This window comes from Pan troglodytes, chromosome 10, assembly GCF_028858775.2.
Source record: "Pan troglodytes isolate AG18354 chromosome 10, NHGRI_mPanTro3-v2.0_pri, whole genome shotgun sequence".
In the NCBI taxonomy this organism is placed as follows: Eukaryota; Metazoa; Chordata; class Mammalia; order Primates; family Hominidae; genus Pan; species Pan troglodytes.
Window position 1 is genome coordinate 22,392,256 of NC_072408.2, and position 13,832 is coordinate 22,406,087.

General features: G+C 34.1%; 1 long non-coding RNA gene and 1 pseudogene across 1 annotated transcript in view; both read right to left on the bottom strand.

Annotated features, from left to right (window-relative positions):
• Positions 1 to 13,832, bottom strand: part of LOC129136514 (uncharacterized) — a 110,632-nt gene that overhangs the window by 13,345 nt on the left and 83,455 nt on the right. The gene's annotated exons all lie outside the window — the stretch shown is intronic.
• LOC740237 (tRNA N(3)-methylcytidine methyltransferase METTL2-like) lies at positions 4,931 to 5,682 on the bottom strand (annotated as a pseudogene).

Genomic DNA, 13,832 nt, shown 5'->3' on the forward strand with positions numbered 1-13,832 from the left:
GAATTACACTGATACCAAAACAAGACAAGGACACAATGATAAAAGAAGCCTATAGGCCAGTATCACTGATGAACATATATACAAAATTCTCAACAAAATTCTAACAAATCAAAATCAACACATATTAAAAAAAAAAGTCACTCACTATGACCAGGTAGAATTTGTCCCAGGGATGCAAGGATAGTTCAACTTATGCAAATCAATAAATGTGATACATCACATTAAAATAACCAGAACAAAAAGCATATAAACATTTCAATAAATTCTAATAAAGCATTGATCAAATTAACATCTCTTTATGATAAAAATCCTCATCAAACTATATAGAAGGAACACATCTCGAAATAACAAAGGCCATATATGACAAACCCACATTTTATTGAATGAGAAAAAATTGAAGGTTTTCTTTAAGGGTTGGAACAAGACAAAAATGCCCACTTTTACTACTTTTATTCAGTATAACACTGGAAGTCCTGGCCAAAGCAGTTAGGCAAGACAAAGCAATAAAGGGCATCCAAACTGAAAAGGAAGAAGTCAAATTAGCCTTGTTTACAGACAACAAGATTTTATACTTAGAAAAGCCTAAAGATTCCACCAAAAAATTATAAAAACAAATTAATTCAGTAAAGTTTCAGGATACAAAATCAACATACAAAAATTAGTAGCATTTATATATGCCAATGGCACATAAGCTGAAAAAGAAATCAAGAAAGCCATCCTAGTTCCAATAGGTACAAAAATATTAAATATCTAGGAATCAATCTAATCAGAGTAAAAGACCTATTCAAGAAAAACTATAAAACTCTGATAAAAGAAATTAAAGAGGACACAAAGATGGAAATATATTCCATGCTCATGGATTGGAAGAACTGTTATTGTTAAAATGACAATTCTACCCAAAGCAATTTACAGATTCAATGCAATCTCTATCAAAGTACCAGTAACATTCTTCAAATAAATAGAAAAAAAAAATCCTAAAACTTATAGCGAACCACAAAAGACCTCAAATGGCCAAACCTATCCTGAGCAAGAACAAAGCTCAAGGACTAATTGACTTCAAAATCTACTGCAAATCTATAGTAACCAAAACAACATGGTCCTGGCATAGAAACAGACACATGACCAATGGAACCAAACAGAGAATCCAGATATAAATCCCCACATTTACAGCCAACTCATCTTTAACAAAGGTGCCAAGAACATACAATGAGGAAAGGCAGTCTTTTCAATAAATCGTTCTGGGAAAACTAGATAACCATATGCAGAAGAATGAAACTGGGTCCCTATCTCTTACCATACCTAAAAGTCAAAATAGGTTAAAGACTTAAATCTGAGACCTAAAACTCTGACACTACTATAAGAAAACATCAGGAAAACTCTCCAGGATATTGTTCTTGGCAAAGATATTTTGTGTAAGCCTTCAAAAGCACAGGCAACCAAAGCAAAAAGTAGACAAATGGGATTACATCAAGCTAAAAAGCTTCTGCACAGCAAAAAAACAAACAACAATATAAAACAAATAACCAAAAAACAACAAAGTGAAGAGATAACCAACAGAATGGTATAAAATATTTGCAAACCATCCATTTAACAAGAGATTAATAACAAGAATATATAATGTGCTCAAACAATTCAATAGCAAAAAACAATCAGATTTTAAAATGGGCAAAAGATCTGAACAAACATCTCTCAAAAGAAGACATACTAATGGCCAACAAGTATATTTCAAAAATGCTCAACATTATTAATCATCAGAGAAATACAAATAAAAACTATCATATTCCCTCATTTCAGTTAAAATGGCTTGTATCAAAAAGACTGGGCATAATGGATGCTGGAAAGGATGGGGAGTCAGAGGAACCCTTGTACACTGTTGGTGAGAATATACATTAGTACAGTCATTATGGAGAACAGTATGAAAGTTTCTCAAAAAGCTGAAAATAGAACTACCATATGAGCCAGCAATCCCACCATATGAGCCAGTTATCCCAAAATAACCCCTAGGTATACACCCCAAAGAAAGGAAATCAGTATATCAAAGAGATATCTGTACTCCTATATTTATTGCAGCACTATTTGCAGTAGCAAAGATATGGAATCAAATTAAGTGCCCATCAATGGATGAATGGATGAAGAAAATGTGATATTTATAAAAAATGGAATGTTATTCAACCACAAAAAATGAGATCTCGTCTGATATGGTTTCATTCTGAGTCCCCAACACAATCTCACCTTGAATTGTAATAATTCCCACATGTCAAGGGCAGGACCAGGTGGAGATAATTGAATCATGAGAGTGGTTTTCCCTATGCTGTTCTCATGATGGTTAGTGAGTTCTCATGAGATCTGATGGTTTTATAAGGGGCTTCCCCTTTCACCTGGCATTCTCTCTCCTGTCACCCTGTGAAGACCATGATTGTTAGTTTCCTGAGGACTTCCCAGCCATGCATACTGTGAGTCAATTTAATAAACCTCTTCTCTTTATAAATTACCCAGTCTTGGATATTTCTTCATAGCAGCATGGGAACAGACAAATACACTGCAGCAACATGGATAAAACTGGAGGTCATTATGTTAAGTGAAATAAGCCAGACATAGAAAGACAAATATCACATGTTCTCACTTGTATGTGGGAGCTTAAAAAATGGATCTCATGAAGATAGAGAATGGAATGGTGGTTACCAGAGGCCAGGAAGTTTGGGGGTCCATGAGGAGATGTTGATTAATGGGTATAATTATATGGTTTGATAGAAAAAATAAGACCAAGTGTTCAATAGATCAGTAGGATGATTATAGTCAATATTAATCTACTGTACATTTCAAAATAACTAAAAGAGAATAATCTGAATGTTCTAGCATAAAGAAAAGATGAATATTTAAAATGATGGATATCTCAATTACCCTGATTTGATATTTACAAATTATATTACTGTATGAAGTTCTCACATGTATCCCCAAAATATGTACATCTATTATGTATCAACAAAAACTACAAATACCTAATGCAGTTAAAAGATCCTAGAAATGAGGGAAACTAGAGGAAGCTAACAGTGCAACAGGAAAGATAATGGCAAAGAGAGATTGTGTGTGTGTGTGTGTGTGTGTGTGTGTCTGTATGTCTGTGTCTGTGTCTATGTGTCTGTGTTTCAGAGGAGGAGGAGAACAAAGAAGAAAAGGAAGAAGAAAACTGTGAGGACGAAGAGGAAAGCTACACAGAAAGACAGCTCGCAATTTTTTTTTTCACAAGATTTAGAGAAGCTGGAACATTCTTTATCTCCTAGTCCTCTAATTTTACAATGTTTTCCGTTTTCTGTACAACCTCCTTGCTCCTTACTATTTACCACCTGAAAGGGCATTGCTAAAGAAGAGATCCAAGCAAGTTTTCCAATCTCATTTCCATAGCAGCAGCAGCTGCTGCCTGGAATTTCAGTAGCAAGTAACTGAACACACCAACTTTCTGCAACCTTTCCACTCCTTCTGTGCTCGCTTGTGATCTCCCCAGAATTCTTCCTTTTCTCCTTCTCCCCAAGTTAAAGTTAAGGTAAATGTTATTGTTAGGAGATTCATAAAAATACCCAAACTTCTGGTCAAATATTATTGTCAGAGAGAGCCTAGACTAACCTACGGGTTAGCCCATTTGTTTCTCCTGTCCTCACAAGGATTTCTGGACCATTTAACATACTGGACATGCAATATTCTCTTTCTCTCCTTTGCAACCGTGGCTGTTTATCTTCTTCCACTTCCACCCAAGCTGGTAGTTTGTAATTGAACTGATGGATGGTAGAAACTGTATGAAGCCAATCGTTTGTGTCTTATAAAAGCCTAGACTCATTAAAGAAATTATTATATGCTTCCACGATGTGGAGAGGAAAAGGAGAAGATCTTTGTGGACAGAAAGAGACAGAGAGAAAAAAAAGAACCTAGCAACAGGGTGAGAAAAGGATGGAATTTGGTAGGCAAGAGCAATGCAAACTCACTCTGCTTCTAGCAGTGCCCTGGGGGTGAAGGAGAGAGTTTGGGCAGCTGACTTTTAGCACCAACAAAGACCAGTCTGCAAAGGAGCACCAGAGCTCCAGGCATCCTGAACATCGAAGGATTATGAGGACTTAGAAACAACAGGCATCTGAAAGGGACCAGCATGAATCCCACACTGGAAGTGCCTCCTAAAATATTTGCTTTGCATAAAACTCCAGGACCTTTGCACAATCCTAGAGGAACATTGAGGATTTTGTGAGAGAGACTGGTGGCATAGGAGCTTAGGTTTGGATTTAAATTGATTTTATGAAATGAAGAAATGTGATGTTCCTTACTCTGACCACTCTACAAGTATCATTAATGTAAAGAGATACACATACAAAAAATACACAATCATGATATATGTTTATACGTGTATGATTATATAATCATCAAAAACTTTATTTCTGTAGATTACATGTGGAAGTTAACAATCCTTTTAAGCAAATATTAGTCTCCCCTTTGAGGGTTTTGAGCTTCATTATGGTCAGGAATTCCTCCCTTTGTGTGTGTGTGTGTGTCTGTGTGTGTGTATGTTTGGGAACTGGCTTACTAAGCCTAAACAAATAAACAATTTTTTTACTTGCAAAAAATGTCAAGTTACGTTTTCTCAAAATTACCTGACATAATACCAGTTTAATTGAATGCTTATAAAATTCAAGGAACAAGCAAAATGGTTAGATGTAATAAATTCAAACAAGCTTAGGCATATCAAGTTTTCAAAGCGCAGAAAAAGGCACACTGTGCTGAATCACTTACATGTGCTTAAAACGCACAAAGGAGCTCACCTATGACAAAACAGCAAGAAATACAAATTCTCTTCTTTTTTTCTCATTGTCTTCTGAGAAACGAAAAACTTACAGTAGTCCTTGAATAGCACAGTCCTCTGCCTTTGTACCTTAACATGTTACAAAGTTCAGCCTTGAGAAAGGAGTGTAGATACCATATTGGAAGTATTCTGAGTCTGGTGCAATGGTTTCTGGAATTTGCCTTGAACCCACACTCGGTGCATTTTTACTTGTTTTTTCCTATTAACTTGTAAGTGGCAATCAACCGGATTTTGCTTTTCATCTAAACTGGCTTTGCAGAACATACTGTGGACTTCCCCTTTTGTAAAGAAATGTGCTCTGGTACCATCTCCTCGAACATAAAAATTTTCAGATAAACAATGTCCCTTTTTAAAATGAAGCTGAGTCTTATATCTTCCATAGTCTCAAAATAACAGCATTCCCCCAGGTTTCAGTAGCTTGGACAGTAGGTTTACAACACCTTGCATCCTGTTAGGATGAATAGAAGAGAGCACAAAGACAAGGAGAATGACATCTAGGATCCCATCTGGAAAAGGGTAAGGTAAGCCATCATCACATACATCATGAACAAAGGCAAAACACTGGGCTGCTCTGTAGGACGAGTGTGACTTTACGAGCTCCACAGCTCCAGAAGCAAAATCACAATAATACAGAAAGGACTCTGGAAAGCTCTGCAAAGTGTTCAAAATTGGAAACACACTATTTCCAACTCCACAACCAACCTCTAGTATCCTGAAAGTGGCACTGCTACCAGGAAACAATCGGTCTTCATACGTCCTTTTTTGTGTTTTTCAGAGTCTAGGTTGGAGTCTTTTGCTCCAGAGCCCCTCTTGAGGGCAGGCAGAATTCTAATACTCATGATCTTGGCTCTCTATCTAATTAGAAACTAAAGAGAGTTCTTTGTTTTCAGCTCTCATAGTGCAATTCCATCTAAAACAGTTGCTACCTTAATTCTCTGAGGTGGAGTGCAAGCCTACGTCAGCCTGTTCAATATTTTAAGACACAAGTTTCTCACGTCTCAGCAAATGGAAACCTACAGGGTTGTGGCAGGTCCTCAACATGTATGTCTCTCCAATTCTCCATTTCCTCTATTTAGTAGAAAGTAGTGTGTGTGTGTGTGTGTGTGTGTGTGTGTGTGTGTGCAGGTGCATGCACATGTATGTGTCTGATTGCAGGATTATTCCTCTATTTTTCTATAGCATTATCATTTCTCATTTTAAAACATTATTTGCTGTTACTGACCCTTCATTCCAGAAACACATCGCTTTCTTCCTCTGTACTGGAGTGTAGCAACACAAAGATACAGCCAACAATTTCACTTGGTGGTCTGATGAACTCTCATAAATGCCTTGTTTACAGCATAAGAATGTAAGTACATATTTATATATATCTCTCTGACAAAATATCCTTTCCATATATCTGATGGCCATTAATTTGGACTTAACTAGTTTTGTCCAAAAATGAAATTCCAAGGGCCAGGGAAGAATAAAATGTACTTGAAAAATTTCTTCTACCTGGTATAAATATTAAATTAAACTTATATGCTAATTGGAACAATAATGGCCCTTTGGATGATTCTACATTACAAGCATCAACTGAAATAAGGTCCCCAATTGTCATTGAGAACATCAAAGGGATCTTACTTTGAGGAATAAATATGGATTATAGTGATTATGTGTGAATTGTGGTTATATTCTTCAATAAAGAAACATGCTGGGATTTACAACTCTCCTCTGAGACTTAGTCAAATAAATTAACACATATTGAACACCCACAGGATTCCTGCAGCAGAATAAACAAATTATTTTACCAACCTGCAAAACATCAGCTAGTGGACTAAGCTGCACAATGAACTCAGCTGAGCGTGGCCCCAAGCAGAACAATTAAGCAGGCAGAATTTATTTTCATTGTGGGTTAAGTCTCCATTGTGCAATCTAGAATGGCTTGGACTGGACGTCAGAACTGGATTCTGTTTCCAGCTCTGGCATCTGATAGTTGCATAATGGTATTGAGTTTCAATTTCCTAATTTTGAAATGGGAAATCATTGCTTCCGTCTCATGGATAGTTTCAAAGGAAACAACAACTGGGAAATTACTATTCAAATTGCTAAACATTGTATGGTCATAAAATATTGTTTATCTGCTTCATTTTTTTTCTCAAGACTTCCCTAAAGCAGGCTTTATTTTCATGATTTAATCCCTCTTCTCCTTTTTCTTCTAAATCTTCTCTCCAATCCCCTCTACATTGCTAAATCAGAACACTGTCCAATTCTCAGTTCTCATCCTACTTAACTAATCAGCAGCATTTGACAGAATTCACAAATTATCTTCCTTAAAACATTGTCTATATTGAGGAAATAACATTTCAAGGATACAGTGCACTGTATATAGATATACCTTCTAACATATGTATCTATATCTCTATCATTTTATATCTTGGGAAATTACTTTTTTATTGTCTTTCTGCACATTAGAATGATTTTTCCTTGAAAACAAAATGCGTGTCTATATGTTTTGGTACTTCTTTTATCCAAAGCAATGAGAAAAATGCCTGGTATGAAATAAACAGACAATAAATAATTTTTAAACGAGTGAAAAAATGAGTATCCTTATTACTGAACCTGAATGTAAAACTAGCCTTAATAATTTTCCATTCTAGGGAAAAATCTTTGTGAGATAAGAGAAGTTAGTGGCTTTTAAAGTGGACACTTTTACATTGATTGAAGTAGGTTTTGATTGTTTGTGCCTGGAATTATTTATGAAGCTGATTCCAGCTAGCATATCAATTATTAATAACTGGGGGACCCAGACAAAGGGGAATTTATATACATTCACAATCTCTTTCATGGTTCTTTACTGGGTACTTATAAGACTGGAGAAAAGCGAAGAAATTGGCAAGAGCCCCATGCTTAGTAGTGCATATGTGAGAAGGTGATTGGATGCTTCTGGAGTCAAACACAAATCATCACCCACTTCCCTGGATTCTTCCCTCCTATGTTGCCAAAAAGCTCAGCCTCTAGGGCAGGAGTGGAGAACCCTTTTATCCCAGAGCACAGGAAGAGATTCCTGTATTCTTATGTAACGCTTTAATATTGTTATATTTAAACAAGGCAGAAGCTATATTTCTAATACTCCTGTATGCCCTTTTTCATTTTATGTTAAAATTAATTTAACATAAAATGAAATTTTATTTTATTAACAAATGAAAGTTAATTTGTTCTCTGGAGTTCCATGGGTAATTTTTTTTTCATTTTGGCTTTAAAACTTTCTCTCAAAGTAGCAGGATACCATGCAATGTTGTTCAAGATTTCAGCAACTCCAATAATAGGTTTCAGACACCATTATAATGTCCCTTTCTAATATTCAGCAGGGAGATGAAAGCTATAAGAAAGTGTCAAGTAAAATGACTTGGAAGTTTTTTTAAAAAACCATGATATCAGAGGTGAATAATTCTTTTATGTAGCCTATCAATAGTCTTGAAAGAGCAGAAGAAATAATGAGTGAACATGAAAATAATTCAATAAAAGTTACCAAAACTGAAACACAAGGAGAAAATAGAGTGGAGAAGGGGAAACAACAGAAAAGGACATCCAAAAGCTGTAGGATATTTGTCAGCCTGACATATATAAACTTGCTGATCTTGGAGGAGACAGAACAGAGCAGAAGATTATGTGAAAATATAATTGCCAAAATGTACCAAAAATAGTGGAAGATATCAAACCATGGGTCCAGAAGCTGAGAAAATATCAACATGATAATTCTAAAAAGTAGATACATTACAGTCAAACTGCTAAAAACCAAAGCTAAAGAAAAAATCCTAGAGGCAGACAGAGGAAAGAAAAAGAAATGTTATAAACAAAATACACAAAAATGACAACAAGAATTATAGCAGGATTCTCATTAGAAACTATATTATACTATATTATGTTACCCTATACTGTACTATATAACTGTATCATGCACCAGAAGACAAAGTGTTATCTGTAAAATATTGTCAACCCAAAATTCTATACCCAGCGAACATATTTTTAAAAATGAGAGATACAAATGTCAAAAGATGAAATAAACGTGTTTTCAGAAAAACAAACAAGAGAATTGACTGCTAGTAGAACTGTATGTTTTAAAAAATTGTAGTAATAGACCTTCAGGTATAAGGAGTGTGAGACCAGATCAAAGTTTGGATCCACACAAAGAAATAAAGAGTGCATGAAATGATAAAAATGAGGATAATAAGATAGATGTTTTAATCTAATTTTTCATAATTAAAAGATAATTGAATGTCTAAAGTAAAAATCATAGGTTTAAAACATATAAAACTAAGTTTTTCATCTAATAATCCTGTTCAGAATAAATTGCATGACAACAATTATGTAAAGAAGAAGGGGGAAAAACTTGAAAGTATATGATTGTAAAGTTCTTGCCCACTTTAAATGAGGTGGTAAATATTTAAAGGTAAACATGGTAAGTTAATGGTTTCTATTGTAATCTATAAAGAAAGTACTAAAACATATACAACTAATAAACCAATAGTAAAAATTAAGTAAAGCTATTTTTAAAAATATTCAATTAATCCAAAAGAAAGCCGAAAAAAGAAGAAAGGTGAATGAACTTGGATGTGTTCAAATAGAATACACTCATGAATTAGTAAATACAAATACAATTATATTAAGAATTATATAAAATGTAAATGTCTAAACACTCAAATCAAATGGCAGACATTGAGAGATTGGTTAAAAAATTCCAACCACTGGCTGTCTACAAGAAATCCTATTTAATTATAAAGATGTGTAGAGATTTAAAGTTAAAGGATGGGAAATAATTATAGTATGAAAGCATTAACTCAGGAAAGCTATAATCACTACTTATATCAGACAAAGCAGACTTCAAAACAAATAGTTCCAGAGCAAAAAAGAGGTATTATATAATAATAAAAGAATCAAGTAGTCAATTAGGTCTAAAAATTCTATATGTATATGCATCAAACCACGCAGTTTCAGAATGCATGAAGCAAAAACTGGTAGACCTGCAAAGAGAAATAGAAAAATCTACAATTGTATTGGACATCTCAATACTCCTATTTTAGTAACTGAATAAGTAAATGGGAATCAGTAAGGATATAGAAAACCTGGACAACATAGGCTGGGCGCGGTGGCTCACGCCTGTAATCCCACCACTTTGGGAGGCCGAGGTGAGTGGATCACCTGAGGTCAGGAGTTTGAGACCAGCCTAGCCAATTTGGTGAAACCCCATCTCTACTAAGAATACCAAAATTAGCTGGGAATGTTGGCAGGCACCTGTAATATCCCAGCTATTCGGGAGGCTGAAGCAGGAGAATCACTTGAACAAGGGAGGCAGAGGTTGTAGTGAGCCAAGATCGTGCCATTGCACTCCAGCCTGGGTGACAGAGCGAGACTCTGTTTCCAAAAAAAAAGAAAAAGAAAAAAAAGAAAACCTGGATAACACTATCAACAACTTGACCTAATTAATATTTTGAATACACTATACAACATGAATTAAATACATATTTGCATATGCACATGAAATTTTTGCCAAAATACACTGTGTTCTCAGCTATAAAGAAACATCAACAAATTTTGAGCAATTGAAATCAGGCAACATATGCTATCTCACCAAATGGAATTAAAATAAAAATAAATAACAGAAAGAAATCTGGAAATGCTCAAATATTTGGAACTAAATAACACACTCTAAAATAGCCCATGGGTCAAAGAGCAAATAGCAATAGAAACTTAAAAATATTTTGCACTGAATGAAAAAGAAAACACAACATATGGAACACACCTAAAACAGTGCTTAAACTGACATTTATGTAACATTAAATGCCAATTTTTAAAAACAATGACGTTTCTGAAACAATATTATAAGATTTTAAGAAACCATAAAAAATAAGCGGAACAAATTAAACTCAAAGCACGCAAATGGAAACAGTAAAATTAAGAGCAGAATTCAATGGAATTTAAAACACAAAAAGAATAAACTAAAACCTGATTCTTTGAAAAAAATCAATAAAAATATAACAAAGATGCCCAAGTAAAAGTTCAGGACATGATAGCTGCACAGCTGAATTCTACCAAATATTCTAAAAAGAACTGGTACCAATCCTTTTCAAAATTTTTTAAAAATCCAAACTCATTTTATAAGGTCAGCATTACCCTGAGACCAAAGCCAGAAAAGGAGACTACAAGAAAAGAAATTTACAGACCGATATCCCTGATAATCATAGATGCAAAAATCCTCAATATTAGCAAATGAATCCAACAGCACATTAAAAGGATCATTCGCCATGATGCAGTGGGAGTTATTTCTGGGATGCCAGAATTGTCCAACATAATCAATAAATGTGGTACACCACATTAATAAAATAAAGGATAAAACTCATATTATCATCTCAACAGATGCAGAAAATGTATTTGACAAAATTCAACACTCTTTCATGATAATAACTTAAGGATAGAATAAATATATCTCAACATACTAAAGGCCATATATGACAAGCTCACAGCTAACAACATACTTAACGGTGAACATCTGAAAGCTTTTCCTCTAAGATCAGGAGTAAACGAAAGTGCCCATTCTTACCACTACCATTTAAAATAGTATTCAAAGTCCTAGCCAAAGTAATCAATCAAGAAAACAAAATAAAATACATCCAAATCAGAAAGAAATAAGTTAAATTGTCTGGGTGCAGATGACATAATCTTATGTATAGAAAACTCTAAAGATTCCCCCCAAAACTGTTAGAACTAATAAATAAATTCAGTAAAGTAGCAAGATATAAAAATCAATATATAAAAATCAATTGTATTTCTATATGGTGATGATAAGCTATTCCAAAAAATAATAAAACAGCCCAATTTAGAATAGCATCAAAACAAATACAATACTTAGGAATAAATTTAACCAAGGAGGTAAAAGATCTGTACAATAAAACTCTAAGACATTGATGAAAGAAATTGAAGAAGACACAAGTAAATGGAGAGATATCTCATGCTCATGGATTGGAAGGTTAGCACTGTTAAAATATCTATACTACATAAAGCAATCCACAGAGTCAGTGAAATCCCTATCAAAATTCCTGTAGGAATTTTCACAGAAATTGCAAAAACAACCCTAAGATTCTTATGAAATTACAAAAGACCCTAAATAGACAACATACTCTTGACTAAGAAGAACAAAGCTGGAGGCCTCGTCCTTCCTGATTTCTAACCATATTACAATGTGTAGTAATCAAAACAGTTTGTTAATGGCATAAAAACAAACACATGAACCAATGGAACAGAATAGGGAACCCAGAAACAAACACACACAAATGCAGTTGTTACGGTTTGTGTAATCTCGAAAATTCAGATGTTGTCAATATGATGGCATTAAGAGGTTGGGCCTTTAAAAGAAGAATACACCATGAGGGCTCCTTCCACATAAATGAGACTAAAGTCTTCATAAAAGAGGTTTCATGCAGCATTCAGCAGCTTGCCTTTTGGATTTTTGCCATGTGAAGTCATAAGTTTCTCTTTTGCAGGGAATATAGACATCACCAGATAACCAAAACCTCCTGGTACCTTAATCTTGGACTTGTCAGCCTCTACAACTGTGAGAAATAAATTTCTATTCTTTATAGATTACCCAGTCTGTAGTATTCTCTTGTAGCAGCACAAATGGACTAAGACAACAGTCAACTCATCTTTGATAATGGCCCAAGAGTATACAACATGAAAAGGATAGTCTGTTCGATAAGTAGTTTTGGGAAAACTGGATATAAATAATTTGAAAGGGAATACAACACTTTCACGATTCATAGGTAATGTAATTGTAAACATAGAAATCTAGAATAATCTAAATAGATTTTTAAATTAACAAAAGGATTTAGTAGAGTATCTGGATACAACCTAAATATACACATATCAATTGTATTTCTATTAACAGAAACAAATAACTAGGAAAAAAGTATCACTTACAATAGCATTAAACAATCTAAAAATATTAGGAATTCATAAAATATGTGAAAATCTCCATGGAGAAAATTATGATTTTATTGAAGAATATTAAAAAGACCAAAAGTAAAAGGAAGATATGCCATGTTTATGGGAAAAAATATTTTTCAGATGTAAATTTTATCAAAATTAATCTATAAATTTCATGAGATTCTCATGAAAATGAGAAGAGATAAGAACAGGCAAGATCCTCTTGAAGAAGACATATTAGACAAAAAAGTCATCTATCAGATAATAGAATTTGCTTGAAGCTATGGTAATTAAGACAGTGTTTTTTTTTTTAGCACAGAGATAAGGAGCATAGACTAGTGACACAGATCAGGAGTTCAAATACAGGCCTTCACATATATGGACACAAAATGACAGAGACACCATAACATGCCAATGGGTAATTGGCAAGCTTCAACAAATAGAACTGGGACAGTGAAATGACCACTTGAAAAAAAAATTTAAATGGTATTTCCAGATAGATGAAGAGCCTGAAAGTGAAAGACAAATCTATAAAACTTTAGGAGATAAGAAAATATCTCCATGGAGTAGGAGAATATTTCTTAAAAAATATACAAAAGTCACTAAGTAAAAAGGAAAAATCCAAAAATTCAAACACATTCAAATTTTTAAAACCCATTCATAAAAACAATATTAATGAGAGTGAAAAGATAAGCCATAGAAAGAGAGGTTATGATTGCAACACATATATCTTGAAAAAAGATCTGGTATACCAGCGAAATCTTACAAATCAAGAATAAATACACCACCACCTAAAAGAAAATGAGTAAATAAGGCTTTAACGGTTTCCTTACAAAAGATGAGATCCAGGCAACCTGTAATGCATTAAACTGTGTCTCTCAAAAATTCACATAGTGAAGTGCTAGCCCCCAATACTGCAGAATGCAATAAAATTTACAAATAGGATTGTTGCTTACGTAATTAGTTAAGACAAGATCACACTGAAGTAAGCTGAGCTCCTAACTCAATATGATCATTGCCTTATAAA